A 24580-nucleotide genomic window follows, 5' to 3' on the forward strand; every position below is an offset into this window, starting at 1 on the left:
CATTAATTGAAACCTGCTAAAATCTAACATAGGTTACCATTGTGAAATATTCTCCATTCTTTACTGTATTGCCATATATTTGGCAGAGGGTCACAGGGTCTCAGCCCTCTGAAATTTTTAAGCTCCACTGCCCAGTTTTGTTTTATTGACATATTTTAACAAAAGGCAACCAGACTGGTGGTTAAAACTTCATGTTTGGTGAAGGGGCAGCATTTCCCATCGCAACTGAAGCCAACAGACGCTTTTGGTTTAGGACAAGCTCCATGACTCAGCTGTTTCTTCCAATCCCCTACCTGCTTTTCTTTCCGTGCTTGTTGCCTTAGGCAACTGCAGCCCTCTACCTAATGGCAGGGCCAGTCTTGCTGTGTTTCCAAACCTGCTTGGGGGAACTGTAGAATGTTCAGTGGTACCTCGACTTGAGAACGTCCCTACATAAGAACGATTCGAGTTAAGAACGGCTCCAGTCGAAAAAAGTTGCTTCAACTTGAGAACGGAGCCTCGACTTAAGAACTAAAAAAAAGGAAAGAAAAACCTTTCCTGCCCTTTTTTTGACCTAAGTTCACCTTAGGTCAAAAGAAGAAGAACATTTTTTTTTGGTACCTACGGATTAGCCTGTTTTGCATTACAGTGGACCCTCTACTTAAGGAATTAATCCGTATTGGAATGGTGGCTGCAAGTCGAAAAGTCTGTAAGTCGAATCTCCATTGACCTACAATGCACTGAAAACCGATTAATCCCATAACCAGTGGTTTTTATTCTATTTTTATTCCATTTTGGTTTTTTTCTGGTCTGTAAGTCGATTCTCTGGCTGCAAGTCGAATCTAAATTTTGCAGCCAGAGAAGTCTGTAACTCGTAAAGTCTGTAAGTCGAGCCATCTGTAAGTTGAGGGTCCACTGTAGTTCCTATGGGAACTAATGCTTCGACTTAAGAACAGCGCCTTGACTTAAGAATGAAAAACATCAGATACGGATTAAATGGTTTTCAAAGCATTCCTATGGGAAATGCTGCTTTGACTTAAAAACATTTTGACTGAAGAACACAGTCCCAATACTAATTAAGTTTTTAAGTCGAGGTACCACTGTACTTATCCTAGCTGTTGTGAAGTCTTATGATACAGAAAATAGACACACTAATAGTGGATGCAAGAGGACTTTGTTTGAAGGCCTTTGGCTAAGAAAGTGGGCTCTTGGTGACCAGTCGCCCCAGCCAGCATGGCCAGTGGCAGTGAGGGTATCTACAAACCTTGGGGGCAGGAGTGCATGATGGAGTAAATAGGCAACACAGTCTTGACCAGGACATTAAATGCTCAGCTGTACATTAAGAGGTGCTGCTTTGTTAGGTTTTTGGAAGGATTGCTGCTTCACTAGGGTTTTTGAAAGGATATAGGCTGGTTGAAAGGTTTACTTGTGCATGGCTCTATCCTTCTGACTTGTTCTCTCTTCCTTTCTCACCCAGGGAAAGGCTCCTGGGGGGTGGGAAGGCAAGTTAACAGCAACAGTTTCACCCGCCTTGCATATTTAATGTAAATAGGCCATGTGCAAATGAGCTTTGTTAGTAACCTTTTGAACAGGTTGGAATGACTGTGCTCTCCTCTCGAGCCAGGAACCGCTGTTTCCTTTGGAGAAGCAGCTTGCCTCAAGACAGAGATGAAATGTTTGGCTTGTAGAGGCATGATAATGGGCTGTGCGCATTGTTCCAAGTACAGTGGTGCCTCACATAGCAAGCGCCCCGTTTAACGACGAATCCGCATAGCAATGCGGATTTTGCGATCGCAAAAGCGATCACATTGCGATGTTTTGAATGGCAAAACATCGCATTGCGATGATCGGTAAGCGTTTCGCTTACCAATCTTCGCATTGCGATGTTTTAAAGACAGCTGATCGTTCCAAAATGGCCTCTGGAAGAAAAAATGGCCGCCCGCAGCGTTTTCGCGCCCTTTCCCTCGCATACCGGGCGGTGAAAATGGCGGCCGTATGGAGGATTTCCGCATAGCGGTGAGTTTATTGTTTCGTATAGTGACGATTCCGGATAGCGCTGATTTATCCGGAACGGATTATCGTCGCTATGCGGGGCACCACCATAGATAGATAAATATGCCCTGCTGGAAGCATGGCACACATCTCCAGGGTCTCCACAGGGTGTATATCACTGGTTCCCGAACCCCAGGTACCCAGATGCTCTTGGAGTTTGATTCCAGGAAGCCTTGGTCACTGTCTATGTTGGTTGAGCATTCTGGGAATTCAACCGTTTCTGGGGAGGCACGTGAAATCCATAGTCCATTCAAATGCGGCTGTTGTTCATGACGTGTTTTTCCCATTGTTGCCTTTGAACCAGCACTCTGGCCAGTAATGAAAATTGCCAGGAGTTGGGGGTTGCTTGTCTGATAAATAAAGGCCAACCCCACTCCCCTCCTGGGGGCTGCCTCTCTGCTGACTCTCCTGCCTGCCTGCAAGCATTTCAGTGCAATTTTTATTCAAGAAAGACGTCAGGCTCTAAAAGTGGTTTTTGATCTGGCCAGGTGCTCTCTTCTTCCCCTTGAGGATCTTGTTTTTAATTGCTTTTTTTTAAAAAAAAATCTGTTACATCTTGCCAAATTGTATGAGCTTTTATTTATGTTTAATTTATTTAGTGTTCACTACTTTGAGAAGTGGAGTATGTAATCAAATAAATAAACACTAGAAGAGGGGCAGGTTTCGTTAAGGGATGCATCATTCTGAGTATTTCCCCAATAGCCAATCCTTCCCCAAAGCCATTCTCATAAACTTCCTTTGCAATTGTCTGTCACTTTCCCATTAGTTGAATGGCAATAAAAGATGGTTAAGCCCTTTGTTGCTTGCTTTCCCCCCACATTTCACTGCCTGTGGAAAGGTGCAAAACCTTGGCACCCTGTTTTTCTTATTTTTTAAAAGCTCTGTCCTTCCAATCTTATGTGGTTTCTTCACTCCTTTGACAAGTGTTAATTGTGTACTTCACAGTAGCTTCTTCTCTGAAGGATAGTAGTTCAAAACAATAGTACTGTAATTGCATGGCGGCTGGTATTAGCATGTATTTTTCTCTGATAGACAAGTACTGTTTTGAAATGAGGACCAGGAGCATACAGAATGCTCTCAGGTGATGAATGTGGAACGTGTTATCGCCATGTCCAGCCATGTTGCTTTGAGCACCTGAGAAGTTCAAATATATTATAAGTCCAAATCTCCTTTACAGTGGGGTCTCTACTTAAGAACGTCCCTACTTAAGAACAATTCCACTTAAGAACAGCTCCATTTGCTAAATTTTGCTTCTACTTGAGAACAAAAATCCAGATAAGAACAGGAAAAAAAAACTTTCCTGCTCTTTTTTTAACCTTAGGTCATCTTAGGTTAAAAAAAAGTTCTCCCCCTAGTGGTAGAGTACATATTAACCAGCTTTTCATTAGTTCCTATGGGAACTAATGCTTCAATGTACGAACGCACCTCTACATAAAAAAAAAACAGCCAGAACGGATTAATTGGTTTTCAGTCCATTGCTTCAAAATTAGCTTCGTCAGAAGTGCTTTTAACACTGTTCCCTGACCTAAGGGGAAAAAAAAGAAAAAAATCCCCCTCTAGTGGTAGAAGGCGGAATAGCAGCTTCCCATTAGTTTCTATGGACGGAAAAGAGCAGATACGGATTAAATGGTTTTCAATGCATTCCTATGGGAAATGCAGATTCTACATAAGAACTTTTCCACTTGAGAACCACCTTCCAATACGGATTAAGTTCTTAAGTAGAGACCCCACTGTACTAGCTTGGTGAGAATAACACTACTGCAGAACTATCCATTTCAAGGCTGTGGGTGTTCTTTTTCTTGTAGGGGCTTGTGCAAAGTTGTTTTGATGTGTGTGTGTGTGTCTGTCTGTCTGTCTATCTCTCGGAGCATTTTGTGGATAGTTTACAATATAATGATGCAAACAACAATTTGCTCCCCAGGTCATTTTACCAACTTCAGGAGAATGGAAGTCTGAGTCAGCCTTGAGCTAGTTTCCGGAACCTGTCGGGATCAAACTCAGGTGGTGAAGAGAGGCTTGGCTGTGGTGCTATAGTTTAATCCCTGCACCATGGGGTTCCTTGGGAAATAGAGAGGGAGAGGGAGGAAGAAGTTGGATCTCCCTTCTTTTTATTAGGGATAGGTGAGAAATCAGCTTTGGTTTGTTTTTATTGGAAATCACCAAAATAAAATAAAAAGAACTTATTTCTTTGACTCAGGAATGGGAAGAACTTGAATTTAAAAAAAAGAAATAGGACATGGGGTGAACAAAACTGGCAGATCTGCCCATCCGAGCCCAAGGCTCTGATTTTCAGCCTCGCTGGGTAGGGCTCTGCTTCTCTCTCTCATGCAACTTCACCCTCCCCTATGTATGCTCAGGGTTCTGTCGCAACTGGAACCCTTTGAATGAGATTGCTGTGTGGAGGAGGAGGAGGAAAGCTGCATGGAGGGAGGCAGAGCTTTGTGTGCGGGGGTGTGCACACGCAGCCTAGAGGGAACCTTGCTCTGAGGGCTTCAGTCTACAAAGTCTGAGTTTGAATCCCTGTGTATTCAATCCTATTTATGAAACTCAACTAAGTTGGTCAGAATTGTGAAGCAGAATTTCCTGTTTCACCTGCACTATACTTCCCTAGGTTCTGCAGGCAGGTACAACAACATCATATTCTTTATGCTTCAGATAGCTGTACCACTTAAATTTGTCCAGTGCAGACGGAGGAGGGTTTTGATTTGATTTACTTCTGAAGAATTTACTGAAATTTGCAGGTTTCCTTATGAGCTGAGTGGGGAAAAATAGTGAAATGGGAGAAAAGAACAGTGACCGTCCTTCCCATTTTGACTTCTCATAGTCATGACGCCCCTCTAAGAATTTTTTTAAGGGGGCAAGGAAACAACGGTCAGGTGACTAGAGAAATTGGTGCTGGTATGTGAGAAAGAGACTCCAAAATGCTGAGCAAAGGGAGTTGCTGGACAAGAGTGCTGCGTTAATGACGGTTGACTGGCCTCCACTGTTTGATTCTGACCTTGAGCAAGGCAGAGATATTGATCAGGAGCTTTTGAGGGAGGAGTGAGCAGGTGTCATGGGACAGAGAAAAATCGAGAGCTAGTGAATCATGCAGAGATGCAGTGGTCAACCTCCGCCTTCCATTTTACTGCTCCCAGCAAATTTCATTTGTGGTTTATTGCTCTGATGAAATAGTTCCCAGAATCCTTTTCTGGGAAAGCCATGGTGTGTACTTTCAGTGTTTGAAAAGTGACTCGTGTATACAGAATGCCACTTGCTGGTCTGGAAAGGGTGGCCGAGTGAAGTGGAGGTACTGACCCTCATTGGCAGCCTTGTTCAAGTGTCATTGTGTGAGTTAAGCATATGGCGCCCTGGAAGTTTTCGGTTGAATCTGTGCTTTCTGAGCTGTTGGCCTCTCTCCCGCCTATGGCTCTTCTCTTCCTCCTTTGGTGCTTGCTAGCCATAGTAGGGATCTGTGAAAACCCAGACGCCACAGTTGGTGGGAAAGTATGCAAATCCACTTATGCAAAACCTTATGGGATATGCATAATTTATCCCAAACCCAGGATTTGGATTTCCATGAGAGAGGCAGTGGGCCAGCTTTGATACAATGGCTGCCTGGGGGCTAGTGGGGAAGACAGAGAAACGGCTTCATAGACAGAAGAAATCAGCCAAGACAGGCTCTGTCTGAGAAGGACCTTCACGGTACTACACATGAAAGGGAATTATTTAGCTTTTGGAATATGGTGACATCGGGAATGAGATCCTGCAGGGTGGCTGATGCGGAAGAAGAGCGAATAATTACTGTTCTGCTGTTCAGAACTACATTTCAAAAGGAAGCATTTGAAGAGCTGATACAAAAGGCATGTTGGGATGTCTGTTGCAAGCTTTCCCCTACCTGATGCCTTTCAGAAGTTTTAAGACTACTACTCCCGTGTACTCAGGGGTGATGGGATTTGTGGATTGAAATACAGTGGTGCCTTGCTTAACGGGCACTCCGTTTAGCGACGAAACCGCATACCAACAAACTTTTTGCGATCACTTTGCAATGTTCCCTGTGGGGGAATTTCGCTTTCTGATGATCGGTTCCCTGTTTCGGGCACCGATCATCGCAAAGCGATGATTTTTTAACAGCTGATCGGCGGTTTCAAAATGGCCACTGGGTAAACAAAATGGCCACCCGCTGTGTTTTCGCACGGATTTCTCACTTTAGAGGCAGCGAAAATGGCGGCGCTATGGAGGATCTTCGCTTAAAGGTGAGTTTTAAGCCCACAGGAACGCATTGAAGGGGTTTCAATGCGTTTCTATGGGCTTTTTAATATTGCATTGCGATGAAATTGCTTAGCAGCGATTTTTGCTGCACGGATTAACGTCGCAATGCGAGGCACCACTGTATCTGAAATAGCTCCATGCTGTCTACCATACTGCAGGTCCTAGGTTTTTTCATTAATTGATTTTCTCACTCCAAAATCAGGATACAAAATCAGCCCTCTTGAGCATGTGTAAAGAATATGAGCTGTAAGGTATATTACATTTTTGAGCCAGTCTTCATTATAGAATGATGTTTGTGGTCTCATTGTCTGGCTTTCTTGTCATGGTAGCCTTGCCATGTGGGATATGCTTGAGATGGTCAGATAGTCAGTGCTCCAAGGGCTATGCCCTGAGCTTCTTGGCTGAGCCAGAGTTTAGTTAGGCCCTCCACTGTATGGTACTCACTGTTTAAATAACTTTTTTTCTTGATTAAGTAGGCATCATTGATTTTGATCATGCTACAGATTTTTGAAATGAGTTTATTTATCTATTTCAGTAGTCATGAGACTGCCTGGCCTAATCTTATATGAGGCATTCCCACCAATGGGAGGGAAGAGGAGGAATGCCTCTCCAAATTATGGCTTTTCCAACATACCTGCATCATCTAAACATGCCGGAAATGCTTCTAATCGCTAATCCAGATCTTCATGGTTGCTCCAGCGTGTTATGTTCCCACAAGGACCCAGAATAATACAAATGCAAGCCACTGCTGCAGGGTAGTAAAGGGGGCAGTTTTCTTTATGTTTAGAACACCTAGTTTATCCAAGGAGTATGCACTGGTGTTCTGTTACAACATACCTGGTATGGGGAGAGGTGGGGAATTTTTGCCTTTCCAGATGTTTGGAATTCAACTCCCGAAAGCTCCAGCTATCATGATAAGATGGTAAGCACTTATAGAAGTCATAGTCAAAAGAGTGTGGAAGGCCAAGGGGTTTTAGCCCACCGTGATTTGTGCAGAGTACTGTATAGGAAAACTGGCAAGTTGTTGTTGTTGTTGTTGTTGTTTAGTCGTTAAGTCGTGTCCGACTCTTCGTGACCCCATGGACCAGAGCACGCCAGGCCCTCCTGTCTTCCACTGCCTCCCGGAGTTGGGTCAAATTCATGTTGGTGGCTTCGGTGACCCTGTCCAACCATCTCGTCCTCTGTTGTCCCCTTCTCCCCCTGCCTTCACACTTTCCCAACATCAGGGTCTGTTGTAGAACTAATTACGTTGACTTGTGGTGTTTGACCAGTGATTTCTAGAATGGTGTAAGCAAAACACTGTTCTTTCTCCATTGGTTGCCTCTGGGCAGATGGATGGTTTGTTTCATAATTCTGAGGCTTCTGCTGCCTCTCCGCTTCTCTTAGTTTTATTTTAGGAAGAAAGGAGGGTTAAGGTGGTGCAGAGGGGGAACTGCTGTGGCTTAATTATATCCTTAACTGTAATTACTTTTGTGTACAGGTGTTTGGGCACAGATCCTGGCTTGGTTGGGGAGCTGTGTAGCACTCTGTCAACTTGGCACCCTCCAGATTTGTTGCACTATGGCTCCCATTGTCCACAGCTGGCTGATTGTTGTAGTAATTTACCACAAGTCCCCTTGCGGGGAATGCAGCTGTATAATTTCTGTAATATATTTTATTCTAAAGCAGATATAGTAATAATTATCCTGTGTACTAAAACACCTTCTCTGAGTTTTAGATGGGTCACTTTTAGATGAATTGTTATGTATTGCTGCTCTGACTGGGTCTTTTGTACTATTTGAGTTTACTACCTCTCAGAGTGGTATTTGCTTTTTAGTATTTGCATACTTATTGTTTTAGCTTTAATATTGTCTTTTAATGTTGTAAGCTGGCTCTTTATACTCACTGTTTTTAGCTTTAAATATTGCCTCTTAATGATGTACAGGGTAGTAGTATAATCATTGTTTTCTGCTTTAAAAACTGTCTTTCAAGGACGTAAGCCACCTTGGGTCCTTTGATAAGGAGAAAAGTGGGATAAAAAGCTTTTAAATAAATAAATAAAATATTTTAAAGGGATGGGCAAAACCTTTCATTTACTTTCATTTTATTTATAATTTACTAAAATTCTCAGAATTCATTTATGAGAGAAAGTGAATCTGACACGTTTGCTCCTCTTTGTCAGCACAGAATGCTATAACTGGGTAGGGTTGGGAGACTGGCGTGTTTTGGGAAAAGGCATGGCTGGCTGCAACATTTTATTGAAGGTCATAGATCTTTACCCACTGTTTAGAATGTTTTGCTCGAAATTCAGGACAGGCGACCGCTCTGGTCCTGCAGCCTGTGCCTCTTGTGGACATCTGCAAAGTCTGTAATGGGTCGGGACTTGGTTGTTTGTCTTCTTCAGGAACCTGCCTAACAGGTTCTTATGAAAATGACGGTCCCTTTACTCCAGGGCTTTCCCTGTAGGGTGCCCCTATCTCACACAAATTGTTGCTGTGATTGGGGTTAGATCAGGAAGATTGTGTTTAGGTTCCCATTCAAGCATCTCCAAATTTTCCATTGCTTCCAAGGTAACCTTTTGTCTCGAAGAACAGCCTCTTGGGCAGGGATAGGCCTCCGGTATATTTTGGATGCAACTCCCATCGACCCTCACCATTGACTGTGGAGCTGAGCTGAAGGCCAAAAAGTGTCTGGAGGAACAGTTCTCGCTCCTGTCATATGGTGCTAGCAATCCCTCAGCCTTTTCCCAATTATACTTTTGAACCTTCTAATATGATATTCTCATATTTGTAGTTTTCCACAAACTCTTCATGCACCTGCCTCCCCCACCCAATTAACAATTTCCTGCTCCTCCCAAGTTCTTTTTCCTCCCAAACCTTTATAGACCCTTTACCGGCTTTTTATTGCATGTCCAGTTACTTCTCTTTCGGCACCGTCCCTGCTTGTTACCTGACCTTTCGCTTCCAGTCTTTACTGCCACCTCCCTTTTCTTCCCTCTCGCCACTTTATTTTCCCTTGTGTTCCACTCAGTTCAGAATGAATCAAACAAAAATGGGGCTGCTTTGTTTCATGTACTGTTGTGCAATCTAATATTGCAAAAGTGGACTTCCCCTGCCTTGCGGCTTGCAGATGTGATGGACTACACTCCACCCCCCCCTCCAAGTTGTGAGAAACTGCTTTAGAACACCCTTATAAAAATAATTTATGCTGAAAGAGAAAAAAAACTTTTTGATAAAATGTTTATCCCTTCTTCATTGATGCTCAGAGCAGTAGATATGATCCTACTTTCATTCTCTCTTTATCTTTATCTCAAGGCTGAGAGAATAGGATTGATTCACCCAGCAGGACTCCACTGCCAAGTGGAGATTTGGATCTACATCTTCCAAGTCCTAATCCAGTGTCCTATCCACGGTATTGTACTAATGCTGTCTAAGTCAGTCTTTCCAAGCCTGGTACCTGTTTGACTACAATTGCCATAACCTCTCAGCTGGTATTTTGCTCAGGGTAGATGACTGCCTTAGGTTACCCTGTAGGGAATGTGAAGCTGGTGAATTTCAAATGAAAGGGCAGTAAGACTTCTACGTTTGTCCTATTTTTTTCCTTGCAAAAATAACTGACGCGAAAAGGTTTAGGTCTTCTGTCACCAAGGACGATGTGCGGGCAAGAGTATTTTGGTTTATGCGTGAAGGCTTTCATGGCCGGGATCTAATGGTTGTTCTGGGTTTTTCGGGCTCTTTGGCTGTGTTCTGAAGGTTGTTCTTCCTGATGTTTCGCCAGTCTCTGTGGCCGGCATCTTCAGAGGACAGCAACCTGTGCTCTCTGAAGATGCCGTCCTCTGAAGATGCCTGCCACAGAGACTGGCGAAACGTCAGGAAGAATAACCTTCAGAACATGGCCAAAGAGCCCGAAAAACCCAGAACAACCAGTATTTTGTTTTTTCGGGAGGATCTGTCTGTCTACCTACATGAACTGATTTATTACGGAGTGATGCAAAAGAGTAGCTTAGAAGGAAAAAAGTCTTACGTCCCTCTTCGTCTCCATTTACAGGAGTCTTGTCTTTCATATCTTTCACTTGAATCCTCCATCTGTTCTCAGCACCTAAATTTGTTCTATAATTAACATAACAGGATGGGTTGCAGGGGTGTTGGACCTCTTAGTAACACATTCAGTTTTCTTTCTGAAGTCGTTGTACAAAGATTCTTCCCTTTCCTCCCCCGTTGTCACAGATTTTTAATGCGAATAGGAGAGCAGGTGTCCTGTCTTCAGATGTCACGTACGAAAAGAACAGTTCCATCCTGATACAATCCCATCTCTTTTTCTTCTGCCTAAGCAATGTTTAAAATGGGCTGATGGAGGAAATGATTAAGTAAGGACGCCTAAATTTTAATAGGGTAATAGCTGAAACAGTTGAGTGGCAGGCTGGATAACAAACAGCAGAACACTGTGAAGCTTCCTCTATGAGCAGGATCTGATGTTAATCATCATCTTAGAACAGTGGATTTGGAAAGGACCTCATGGACCATCGAGTCCAGCCTCTCTTAAGGAGACACAGTAAGGAATACCAATCTCTGGCTCCACAGCCAGATCCCGAAATCACTGAGCTAGCAGAACAGAACCGAGTGGAACCAGAACTGGAAAACCTTCCAGAGCAGGTTTCTTGGCAAGGGGTAAGGACTGCAGGGGGGCACAGAAGGGACATCCTGTTGCCCTGATACTTCAGCATGGGCACAGTGTTAGATTTAGGTCTTTGACTGCAGTTGAATCTCCTGTTGCAGTTGTTTTGATCCGCCTGGAATTGTGAGTTTGGAAGTGGAAAGTTTGGGGTGAGGAATGCCAGTTTTGGTCAGAAGGCCTTTTTTTTTTAGAGTGACCCAGGACAAGGAGAGACTTTCTCTTGGTTCATCTGAAGGGCAGGTCTGCCAGTGGCTGCAGCCGAATTTATGCACCAGCTTTCCAAAAGTTCTTGGTTTGTGGGGGGAGGGAGAAAGCAAGTAAGCAAGTGAACAAACGAAACGAAGGAAATGGTGGTTCTTCTCCAAAATCAGTTACAACTTGGGTGACAAGAGAGGCTGCCCTCTGGTTGCAGTTCCTCATTTCATAAGCCATCAAGAGAGACCTTTCTGTTGGAAGTAAGGAATCGGAGCTTTGCTGGAGGATTTTATTTTCTTACCCTTAGCCAGTTTGCTTTGATGTATTACTCTAGTTAGAAGTGGAACAGGGCAGTCCCACCTTCTCCCCCAGCCCCACCCTCAGCTTTGGAAGCTATGTTTTTTTTTTTTAAAGCTCGACACCATCCAGAGCTGTGATGAAGGGTAAGTTAGGCCTCCCTAAAAAAGCAGAGCCGGGGTGGGTTTGGGTGAATAGATGGCCCTTCAGATATTGTTGGATTGCAGCTTTTATCCTTCATTGTAGATTGTGGTTGATGGGGTTTCAGTTGAGCCTCTTAAAATGTTGTGTATCTTGGGTGTATGCCATTATTTTGGGAAGCACAGATACCTCTTGAGTTTCTTTGGAAGGGAGATCTTTTTATGACAAGCCTGTTTTTGGCTGCTTTGCAATTAGTCCTAGGTTGTAAAGTGGTCAAATGGAGACCCAGAGATTACTGTCACTTGTTGAGGTGTGCAGGAGTTGATACCATTGTTTCAGTGGTGGTTTAGAGCAGCCATCCCTCGCTCAGGTCCTTCTCTATGTTTTTTTAGTACAGTCCACATCAGCCCCAGCGAGCAGGTGGATGGTGATGATGGGAATCGTAGTGCAAAATGTTGTTAATACAATATGTCTGAAGGGTGTCAGGCTAGGGAGGCCATTTGAAAGGACAAGGAACCGTCTGTTCCCATGTATTCTTGCAATCTAAATTTCAAAACAGACAGTGGAGGTACAGAAAGAAGAAAGACAGCAGCCTGGAAAATGTATCTATGTGAGTTATGTACGTTTTAGTTACATCAGGTCTGGGGCAACAGTGGTTGCATTATGTTCATGTCTGAGAAGGTGGATTTTAAGTAACGGTTTGTTGGAAGTATTGTAAGTGATGGAGGGGTGATATGTTGCTGGGAAGCAAGAGAGCTTAAATGCAACATATGGATCAGTGTTATGTCCAGATTGGTCATTCCTGCAAGCCAGAAGGCTATGGAAAGGGGCCAAAGCATGTGGTGAGGGCGTGCTCTGCATGCATAGGTTTCCAGGCCAAGACCTTGATATAACTGTGCAGGGATGATAAAACTCCTATCAGCATATGGTGATAAGGAATGCTTGATGGACTGACTCTGTGTAAGTCCTGCTCTTCTGTGTGGTTTGTGTGTTTGTGTGTGTACTTTTTATTTTTATTTGCATGCTGTTTGTGTGTCTGAAGACACGCTGAATGGCACACACCATAATAAAATTCTTCACATAGATAATACAAATGTAATCAAAAATTAGCAACAATCTAAAGCTTGCCAGGCAATTTTATGTTATATACCTTTACCATATAAAGAATGCCTGCCACATAAGTGGTGAAATAGGAGTTTTGTAATGTTCAAAGGCCAAGGAAACAGTCCCACTTTACATGCCCTTGCAAATCCCTGCAGGGATCGCTAACTTTGCAGGGACTCAGAAAGAGAATCCTAAAGCATAGGAGCAGCAACATGAAAAGATGTTTTTGTAATATATCCAAGCCAAACAGCTTCAATAGTTGAGACCTTTAGAAAAGCTGTTCTTCATGACCTCACCTGGTGCAGGGGGTTAGAGGTGATCCAGAAGCTATGTGAATCCTATAAGCTATGTAGGACTTTAAAGGTAATTATCAGCATGGTTGTTGTGGGTTTTTCGGGCTCTTTGGCCGTGTTCTGAAGGTTGTTCTTCCTAACGTTTCGCTCTCCCAAGCCAACTACACCAGAGCACAGAGTGCTGTCCTCTGAAGATGCCGGCCACAGAGACTGGTGAAACGTTAGGAAGAACAACCTTCAGATCGCGGCCAAAGGGCCCGAAAAACCCACAACAACCATTAGATCCTGGCTGTGAAAGCCTTCGCGAATACATTAATTATCAGCATCTTTCATTGAACCCAGAAAACTACCCACAAAGTTCATGCAGCTGGCACAAAACAGGTGTCATAAAATCACAAAAGGAGGCATCCATTAATAGCCTAGCCATCACCATATTCTATCAGTTGAAGCTCCTGAGTTGTTTTCAGGGGTAGCTGTCCACAAAGCACATACAGTACGCTCCAACCCTGGAGGCATTCAAGAGAAATTTAGACAGCCACCAGGCAGATAGATATCCTTTGATTTGTATCCCTGCACTGAGAAGGGGGTTGGACTTGATGACCTTATAGGCCCCTTCATTATTCTGTGATTCTAAATTGGAGGGGGTCTTATTTCAAGATTACAGTTGCATGGATCAGCATCGCCACATCTCCAGTTTCCCAAGTCAGGAGAAATGTCCAGGCCAGGGACAGATGATAAAATGCTAACCCAAGTACAGTTCACACCTGTTTCACCATTGGATCTAATAAGTCAGCTAAGCTCCTTATCTGGTTCACAAGGAATTTCTCTCTCTCTCCCTCTCTCTCTCAACCTTTTAGAGAGGTGACAGCTGGCTTTATCAGTTGTCAGCTGACCAGCATCTCCTCTAGGTGTTCTGTCCGGATTCAGCTTCCGTTTGTTGAACCTCAGCCATTTGACCATAGACTCTAGACTAGACAATGACTGAAGAACGTCTGCCTCTGGTTGCTTAGTGAACATAGAAATACTGTAGTTGGGTATTGTCGGCATATTGATGACATCCAACTCCAAAGCCACCCATAGATGATCTCTGACACTGATTTCTTGTATGTATGGAAGAGCATTGGAGCCAAAACTCAAAAGTTTATAAAACTCAATGTTTTATTAAAGGTAGCTATGACAGCATGTCAGGATGTTTTTGTCCTGGATTTTTTTTCCTGTGTATTTTTACTGAGTAGGCCAGCAAATATACGTCCTTCTCTCCCAAAACACCAGTTTCTAAAAATATCTCTAGAAGCATAAGCTTCTGCCCAGCTCTCTTTTTCCTCCCTCCACCTCATTTGTACTGTTTATGAATAAATGTTATCAGGGCGACCATGCAACCTGATTACAGAATAATTTGTAGCACAACTGATTCCAAAATAGTCTCTGAGAATTATCCATTGTCTGTTTGCCACAGGTGTTCAATTCTGGTACATGGTGGCAAATTATGGGCTGGGCTCGGTCAGAAAGAGAAAATAACATTACTCTTCCTTAGCCACTCAGGTTGTCTACTTTACTGGTCAAAAATCAGGAAAAAATGGGCTTGTCTGTAGAGCCGCCTTCTGCTTCCATTATAGTGAGATTGGCTGCAATCTAACCAATTTGACATTGAGGCTTCCATCCCAAAATTTTCTTTGTTGTAATGCAGCTTCCAGGATTCTCCAGCCAACATAGATTGTGGAAGGTGTAGTCTAAACAATAATGTTTTCAGCTATAACTTGTCATGTTGTAAATAAAAAAGGCATAGTGAAACAACAGCCATGCATGAGACCTACTTCATGCTACCTTGTGTTGTAGCACGGTATCTTACTATTCTGTGGGCTACAAGGAGACACAGAAAGAAAAGACTCATTCTGGAGAGGTTAATACCAAGAAGTAAGCAAAGTGCTACTTTTATACCACCCCATAGTGCTTACACCACTCTCTGGGTGGTTGCAATTCAATAATGCAGACTACATATACCCCCACCCAGCAAGCTGGGTACTTAGTTTACCAACCTTGGAAGGATGGAAGGCTGAGTCAGTGTTGAGCTGGCTACCTGAATCTGTTGGGATAGAGCAGGGGTCTCCAAAGTGCGGCTCGCGGGCCAGATCTGGCCCACTTTGCCTTTTTTTCCAGTTTGTGCAGGCGGGCTTAGTGTGTGGGGGCACATTCCCTCGGCCCTTGAAAATATGGACAATATATTATGCGGCCCTCACTTTGAAAAGTTTGGAGACTTGACTGTAGTACAGCAGTTTAACCACTGCCCCACGATGCTCCATATTCTCAATATTCAAAAGGACAAATAATTCAGCAGGGTGGGGAATACCCACCATCCATTGTTCAATTGTAAGAGCATTTTAATTGGTTTATTGTGCATGGACCTGTATTCTAAATATCTTTTTGGCAATACAGTCTCTAGTTAGAGTAACATATGTGACTACAGTGGTGCCTCGCTTAACGACGATAATCCATTCCAGGAAAATTGCTGTTAAGCGAAAACATCGTAAAGCGAAAATAAAAACCCCATTAAAACGCATTGAAACCCGTTCACTGCGTTCCAATGGGGTAAAAACTCAGCATCCAGCGAAGATTCTCCGTTCGGTGGCTATTTTTGCTGCCTGTATAGCGAGGAATCCGTCCCTAAACACAGTGGGAAGCCATTTTAAATACCCGGCGGCCATTTTGAAACCGCCGATCAGCTGTTCTAAAAACGTCATTTTGCGAAGAATCGATTCCCAAAGCAGGGAACCGATCATCACAAAGCGAAATTCCCCCATTTAGACCATTGTTTTGCAATCGCAATTCCGATCACAAAAAGATCGTCGTAAAGCGGATTTGTCGTAATTGTTAAACGAGGCACCACTGTAGTTAATTACCTGTATGTGTTCCTTTCTCCCCTTGTCTTTCAGTACTTTTTATATTTGAAGCCAGTTTTTTAAAAAATCATGCAAAGGGAGTTGTGCCAAATCAAGGTGGTCTGAAATAAGAATGAAGGCATATGAATTGATCAATGTTCATTGCCCATACTGGCCAAACTAGCTTACACTGTGAAAATTCAGTGTAACAAATAATATAATAGTTGAGCTAAAGCAGCAATTAAAATGCTAGTGAGTACATTCTGAAAAATTAGGTGCAATCCTAAAGGGGGCAGGAATCAAGAATTGTTTTGTAAGGAAACTTAAAAGATATGGAAGGGTAAGAGGATATTTGTTCAGTTCCTGAAAGAGAATGAAACATGTTCTCCTGCAACTCTCCTAATCCCTTGCCATTCACTTTGCTGGCAGAAGCTGGCAGGAATTGGGGTCCAGGCAAATCTAGAAGGGCACATGTTCTCCATTCCATTTTTAGGGGTGGCACTGAAGTTCACAACATGTGGTAGCCACTCTCCCTGCTTTTGACAGTAAATGCAGCTGGAGGTTGGCAGTCATGCATTCAACCTGAAATACAGTGGTGCCTCGCTTGACGATGTTAATTCGTTCCAGCGAAATTGTTGTAGAGCGAAAACGTCGTCAAACAAAATAAAAAAACCCCATTGAAACGCATTGAAAACCGTTCAATGCGTTTTAATGGGCTGAATACCTGCTTGTCCCGCGAAGATTCTCCATACGGCGGCCATTTTCGGTGCCTGTAAAGCGAGGAATCCATCCTAGAAAACAGTGGGGAGCCATTTTCTTCAGCCGGTGGCCATTTTGAAACCCGGCGATCAGCTGTTTGCTGATGGTCGTAAAGCAAAAATCAGTTCCCAAAGCAGGGAACTAATCATCACACAGCGAAAAAAACCAATTTAAAACATCATTTTGCGATCACAAAAGTGATCGCAAAAAGTCAATGTAAAGCGGATTCGTCGTAGAGAGGGGTAATCGTCCAGTGGGGCACTACTGTACTTTAGGCTTCGAGGGATGTGGCCCTGATGCTCTTTGACCATGTCTAGTTCTTGGGAACCTGACATTCTGGGGTATAGCAGTTGTTGCTGTAGTTCACAGAAAGCATTGCAGACATCAGTGGGGTTCACTAATTATTCTCTTTGGAATTACGGTTCTCTCAGGGTTGGAGTGGAATTAGAGATTATTTAGCAGAAAATTTTAGCATTTTCACCTGTCACTAGGATTCTTTGGGGGAAAGATATGTAAGTTTAAACAGCTACATAAATCTGTAGGGAAGCTCTGCCTTGGGAGAGCTTGCATTCTTGTTTATGGGTTTGAAATCCTTTGTGTTTCTTAAAGATGTGGAGTCGTGGAAAAATGAGGAAAGCTGTCTTCAATAGTTCCACTGCAAAACTGTAATTCTGGAGCAGAGTGGGGGTGAGGTTTGTTGGCAGAAGATTTGCCCAGACACCATGAGAATCATGTTTGAACCGTCTGTCCTGAGTTTCTAAAAACTTCTGCCCCCAGCTTTCATGTCTATTATGCATTTTTCTGAATTCACACAGGACCTGTCTTTCTGAGAACGTGTGTTTCCCACCTGTTAAGACATAACCTCTATCTTTAGGTACATCTAATCTGGGTGGTGTTCTGTCACTCTCATGAGTCCTCTGTGTATGACATCTTGGCCACATTCGTGGAAACACTCTTAACACAAGTCAGTGAAGGAGGATATGCTTACGTATGGGCCTGGGAGGGGATAACAGCACAGGTAGGCAGTGGTGACCTATGTGACGCCGGATATCATGGCTGTCGTTTGTAGCAGAAGCCAGAAAGGAACTTTCAGTGTTGCTTTGCGGCAGCTGTTTGCTTTTTGTGTGTCCTTGAATTTCCTCCTTTGGGGATGTCTAAACAGGTGTCTCTCTTTCCACAGCAGTCCATGGAGAGACCTAGATGTTCGGGAGGAGAATGAGACTGAATGGTGCCATGCCTTCCTGCGTTTTGGAGCATATTGTGTAAGTCGCCTTTGTGTTTTTTAACTACATTCTTCTAGATTGGGAATTATGTCGATTGGTGAGGAAAACCTCTGGCCCTGCAGTGGTGTTTGTTGTTGGACTGGAGTTCGCCCTTGACCGTGCTGGCTGGTTTCACAGAGTTGGAGTCCAGCACTAACAGGAAGACCATTGACTCTGCAGTGTTAGGCTGAGCAGGCCTGGTGCGTTGGAGGAGGGAAAGCAGGTGGTGGGGAGGGGCTCCCGGCCATGACTGGGAGGAATGCCAGCAGAACTCTCACCTGCCTTTCCCTCCGGCGCAGGGTTGGAGAAGGGGGCCTTGGCCCATCAGCTGCCCAGCCAGCAAGCAGAGGAGAGGGATGAGTTGGGCCCAGTTAGCCATGATTTTTGTCTTAGCCAGCAAAAACACACACGCACACGCACAAACACCCATTAGCCTCAAGTAGGAGTGCTTTCCTGCGAGTTGTTCCTTCATTCCCTGTCTATCAGGTCCTCAGGAAATCCTTCTGGACATTTAGTGCAGAATTCAAGGCTTTGTGTGCCACTGAGCTTTTTTCCATGCCTCAGGCATACTTTCTTACAAAGCAAATGCAGTAATGTGCATTGGGTGTAGCAAAGTAAGATTATCCCAGTCACATTCGGGTCAAAGGCAAAACTAGTTGGTGCTCGTACACATACGGGTTTCTGTGATACGTGACAAACACGATGCCAGTTGATCCAGTCTGCTTTATGTGCTCTAATGGGATTGACTGTGCCTTTCCCAAATTTGATCAGTTAGACATAAAAAGCCTGAAGTGCAGTATTGGTAGGACCATTATGTAGCATGTATGCTGCAACCACTTGAAGAACAGATTGTCTGTTCTCCCTTTTGCAGCATTTATTCCTCATTGTCAGAATTAAGGACTAGTAGCTTGAATCTGTTTCCTTTATGTCAGGGCAGAGGAATGTCATTCTGTCCTCAATAACAGTCTGGGGAGTAGGTTGGGCTGAAGGCTAGATTGCAAGATGAGTCAGTGATTCACCCTCTGGATCTGAACTCATCTCTTTGGCAATCAACCACCCATTCATTATGTTGGTTTCTGTTTTGCCTTTCAATGATGACGAAAGCTCTTGCTACAGATTTCTGTTCTACAACCTCTTCAGCTCTGAGATTTCTCAAAATCATGTCATTCGGTTGCCTCAGCACTTTGCACCACCAGTTTGTTCCTTCAGTCCTTTCACCTCTTCCCTAATTGCGTGGCCAGTGGCTTCTGGATTTGCCTGTTCTGTCAGCATCTTTCAACACCAGAAGGTATACCTGGCATTCTTTTTGCATAGCTCAGGGAAAGCGCCTCCCAGAGACATGGTGTGGAGAACTGTAGCAGCCAGTGGCGGAAATGAGTTGGCTATCTTGGTGGGTCTGGAGACCAAATTTCCCCACAGGTCCTGTACCCAGGGATGGTGGTGGGATGGGATTGAAACAAGAACCGTTTCTGATTTTGATTCTTTGGATGCTGTGAAAGCTGTGTTTCTCTTGGGTGTCTTTAGAGACAAGAAGCACTTTCCCTCTAGTTTTGGACGTTTTTCTTCTTAGACTATGCCGTGGGGCCTCAAAAATAACTTTGGGGGCTACATATGGCTGCACTTTGCTCACCTCTCTTTAAACATTGCTGCTTAAACTGACAAGATATATACAGTGGTGCTTCGCTTAACGGGCACCCCCTTTTAACGACGAATCCGCATAGTGATGAAGATTTTGCGATTGCTTTTGCGATCGCATTGCGATGTTCCCTATGGGGAAAAATTGCTTTGCGATTTTTCCCTATATGCCCCATTTTTGCCCAGCTGATCGGCGGGGCTTCAGGATGATGGGGGAAAGCGCTCCCCCCCATCATCCCGAAGCCCGCATTTTCGCCCAGCTGATCGGCGGGGCTTTTGCACAGCTGATCGGCGGTTCCAAAATGGCCACCGGGTAAATAAAATAGCCCTCCGCAGTGTTTTTGCACCCTTTCCTCGCTTACCGGGCAGCGAAAATGGCGGCCAGATGGAGGATTTTCGCTTAAAGGTGAATTTTTCCCCCATAGGAACGCATTAAACGGGTTTTAATGCGTTCCTGTGGGGTTTTTTGCCCCTCATAGCGATGAATCCGGATAGCGATGATTTTTTCGGAATGGATTATCGTCGCTATGTGGGGCACCACTGTAAATGTTCCTGATGCTAGGGTTATATTAGTTTTCCTTTTTCCCACGTACTTTTTTTTAAAACCTCAAATTCTTTTCATCCTAAATGTGAAGAATTTTGTAAATTTTGATACACAGTACATTCTTCCAGAGTGGATCAGAGTTCTCTTCAGTTTGCACCAGCCAGTTTGTTTAAGTGCAACTGTTCCCAGCACTGAGAGAATAACCTTTCACTTGATTGCCATATAAAGAGAGGGGAGTGCTTCAGGAAAAAAAAAATTGCAGTCCTAATTCAGCATGAATATTATTAGACGTGAGGAAAAGGGAGGATGAAAATGCAATAAAATGAAAATAAGTGAATGATATACGAAGGCCTAAATCAAGTTGCCACCAAGTGAAATATGGAATTGTTGCATCTGTTGCCGAACTGAGACATTTATGTAAACTTTTTTTTATTCAATGCATCTACTTTAGTTGTTTAGCCAGTTGGATATAGACCGAAGGGATTCAGACCCAAAGCCCTTTCAGTGCATCTTCGTACTCTGCTAAGATTGCACATGGGTTCGTCTGGCCAGAATGTCTATTCTTGCTTGGCATTTGCTCTCCAGGATTCCAGCCCGTGTTGTTTGAGATTCTTGAATTGGGAGTTACCGGGGTTGAGTCTTCTTCTTAGCAAAGTATATACTCTACCTCAAGTTACCAATTTCATTTTTCAAAGTGTTTAACATTGATTTTACTTACTGCCTTTAATAGAATACTTGTTTGATTTCTTTTTAACATTTGTATGCTTACTGTTTTTAGCTTTTGAATATTGTCTTTTTAAAGATGTAAGCCCCCTGAGTCCTTTTTAATGAGAAAGGTGGAAAGAAAATATTCTGAATGAATGAATGAATGATTTTGTCTTGCCTTTATTTTATGCTTGCTTTCAGTAGCAGGTTGCAAGGGCTCGGTTATATGTCCCACCACAATGAAAGGCTAGGTTGGGACTCCCGGAAAGTTATGACTGACTGTTCTGCAGAGTTTTCACTGATCATGCAACTCCCTCCTGAGGTTGGCTGCATCCTTTAGATCAGGGGTCTCAAACTCAATTTACCTGGGGGCCGCTGGAGGCAGAGTCTGGATGATGCTGGGCCGCATCAGATTTTCTGCCAAGTGGAGCAAGAGCCCGAGGAAGCTGCCCAGGAGTTTCCTTAGCCTGGCTGGGGCTCTGAGGCGGAGGAAGAGGGACACGTGAGCCCTCGTAGCCAACCATGACCCCCTCTGGCTCCTTCTTCACTACCAGCACCACCACCACCAGCAGCAGGATGAAGAAGCGGAGAAGGGAGGGGCGCCAGCGACTGCCTAGCGAAGGGGGGGGGGGACGACATAAAATTAAAAAAAAAAAAACCTTGCAGAATTCTCCTTGCTAAAGGAGAAAAGCCCGCACCGGTACCTGTGAAATTAAACAGAATGGGGTGGCCCCCCCACAGGTGCACATGCGTGCGTGCACACAAACACACACACACGGAGGTCCGGCAACCTTCCTCTGAGGGCCCCCCTCAAAAAAAGGTGCACTCAACAACACCAGCTACCCCCCACAACAGAGGAGCAAACTTTGCGAGGGGAGCCCCGGCAGCCTCCAGAGCCGAGGTGGCTGAAGCAGGACGAAGAAGAGGAGGAGGAGGAGGAGGAGGAGGAAGCACCCCTGGGCGCTGAGGCAGCTGCTGGCCAGGCTGGTTCTGGGGGTGCTGAGAAAGAGAGCCACTTCCCTGGAAGAGGCGGTGGTGGCAGTAGCTGCTGTTGGCGGCTTGGAGGCGCTCTTCGAGGACGGGCTGGGAGTGAGCTCCGCTCTCAGGCATCGCTCAGCGGTGGCTCAGGCGCTCGGGGAAAAGGGTTGGCAGTGCGCCTCGTTCACTGGCTCTCCCCCAAGACAGTGCCTCTTGCACCCTCCATCCGGAACTGCAGCCTGCACAGGCTTGTTTTTTTGACTCTTGACAGCAGAGGATGGGCAGGCAAGGTGGGGGCCACAAACTATCATACGGCGGGCCGCAAATGGCCCGCAGGCCGCATGTTTGAGACCCCTGCTTTAGATATTAGGGATAGCTTGTGTTTAAAGCTGGACACACATTAGTGGTACTATACAGGGAGATGACCGAGACAGTCTTTCTGGGTTTGTGAAGTCAGACTTCAGAGGAGTCCCCTAGGACTGCATCTTTAAGACCAATCACCAGTCAGAACGAGCTTATTTACATAAGCCTGGAAGTGGGAGAAGCTTCTGCCCCGACACTCAGATGCTTTCATTAAGAATTTCCCTCTTCCAGGCTCTTTCTAGTATCCATTCCTGGCCTTGGACAGTCAGGAGAAATTGTTTCATGAGAACTATGTTGAATCTTGGTATTCTTTGACACAGACCCAAACAATATTCTGTCCTTGTTTTTATTTTGTGGTATGTTTTAGTCACTGCTTGGAGAAATTGCTTTTTTGAACTGAGGTGTTGCTTGAGGGATTCTTGGAATTATCATTCCAGTAACAGTCATTTTTCTAAGCTTTGGCTTTATTGTTGCATTGTTTGAATTTTACAGTGATTTCACTTTGCTAGTGGGCAAAAAATGTGGTCTATAAATATTTTAAACTTATGAATAAAAGCATAGATCCCTCTTTTGCCTTTGTCTCGATTCTTTGTTTGATCTATCGTAACTCAGCTGTAGGTCTGATGGCAATTTTTAGAATATATATTTTAATTGCATTTTAATTATTTTGCCCTTTTATTTTGCCTTTTTATTGTATTTTAAATGCTGAAAGCCACCCAGAGACCTTCGGGTAGTGTGGGCGACATATAAGTTAAATAAATAAATAAACAAACTTGTAGCTACAGCTTTCCATGTGCAGGTAGGAAGAAGGAGCAAAATGCAAAGCTGTGGTTATGGCCCCTACATCCCTTCCACTTGGATAGGATAAGCAGGGCTTTCTTACCACTTTTTTTTAAAAATCAGGTTTGCTAGAGAATTAAGAACTGAGAACTTTTAAAAATATATCAGTTTCTCTATTGGGAGAGCAGGAACTATTACAAGACTTGAGCAGAAAACTAACAATGTGTCTGAAAAGGGAGGTGCCTTTTGAAACCTATATCACAATGACTTGAAGCTGTTGCTTTTTCCTAATATGCCCTGGAATCTTTTTTTTGTGAATTACAGTTTAAGTCACAACCCCACAATTAGTTTCAAATCTGTGTAATAAGTTCAGTCCAAAAATTGTGAGACTTGAATATCCTTCAAAGAATAAGGGTCTTTAATGGAACTTCTCAGCACCCAAACACAGTACAGTGGTGCCCCGCATAGCGACGATAATCCGTTCCGGAAAAATCATCGCTATACAGGACCAAAAAGCCCTATGTGGAAGCGTCGCTATACAGAACCAAAAACCTGTTTAATGTGTTCCTATGGGCTTAAAACTCACTGTTATGCAAAAATCCTCCATTCAGCCGCCATTTTCCCTGCCCGGTAAGCGAGGAAAGGGCGCGAAAACACAGCGGGCGCCCATTTTTTTTACCCGGTGACCATTTTGGAACCGTCGATCAGCTGTTTTAAAAACATCGCTATGCAAAAATCGGTAAGCAAAACGCTTACCGATCATCGCAAAGCGATGTTTTACCATTTAAAACATCGCAATGCGATCACTTTTGCGATCGCAAAAAACACATCGCTATACGGATTCGTTGTTAAACAAATCACTCATTATCTAGGGCACCACTGTATGAAATTCCAGGGTTTGTGAGGGATTATTTGAACAGTTGCAAATACATTCGGGCTGTCATTGGCATTACAGGAAGAAGGTGGAGCAATAACTGCTGGAGAGTTCAGTGGTTTAGGAGGTTTCTGGCTGTGGAGCTAGAGGAAGGGAGTTTGATTCCCCCACTGTGCCTCCTTGGCAGGGGCTGGACGCAATGATCCATAGGTTCCCTTCCAGCTCTGCAGTTGTAAGATGATGATGAAGAAAATCCTTTTCTGGACTGACTACAGATCCCAAGAATTCTTCAGCCCCTATTGTCAGTTACAGTGCTGACCAGGGGAGTTTAGGACTGCAGTCAGAGAAAGAAACTAGGGTTTCCAACCTTTGGCTTTATTTGATGGAAACCAGTGTTTAAAGAGTGAAAACCAGAAAGCAACCCCCCTCAAGAAAGAAGGAAAGAGAAAGAAAGAAAGAAAACCTATAAAGTCAAGGAGCGGCAGGCAAACACAGTTTTTGCGGAAAGTGGCTTTCAAATACAAGCACAGATATTTGTCTCTTCCTGCTTTGCCAAAGATAGAAGAGAAACTAGAAGTCTCTCAGATGGATTATTTTTTTTAATTTTTCATAAGCTTTTGTGGCTCCATTCACCTGTGCTTGGATACACAAAAGCTCTTCATAATTTCTTGCCCACCCCAGAGCAGTCCCCATTACTAGAGAGCATTTTGTGATGGTTTCCCACTATATAGATAGAATGTGACTTATTCTAGTAGGTAGAAAGTTGGACTTCATCCTGAGAAACCAGGGTGAAATCTCACCCAAAGGGCTGCAACCCCAGGTGCAAAAGTCGGTATTCT

At 44.0% G+C, this 24580-nt stretch overlaps 1 protein-coding gene across 1 annotated transcript in view; it reads left to right on the forward strand.

Moving 5' to 3' along the window:
• DCUN1D3 (defective in cullin neddylation 1 domain containing 3) overlaps positions 1-24580 on the forward strand; it is a 48444-nt gene that overhangs the window by 10193 nt on the left and 13671 nt on the right. The window contains exon 3 of the mRNA XM_072982557.2: positions 17781-17862. The gene's annotated coding sequence lies outside the window, so the exon portion shown is untranslated. The remainder of the gene's footprint in view (positions 1-17780; positions 17863-24580) is intronic.

The sequence above is a fragment of the Pogona vitticeps genome, chromosome 13, assembly GCF_051106095.1.
Source record: "Pogona vitticeps strain Pit_001003342236 chromosome 13, PviZW2.1, whole genome shotgun sequence".
NCBI lineage: Eukaryota > Metazoa > Chordata > Lepidosauria > Squamata > Agamidae > Pogona > Pogona vitticeps.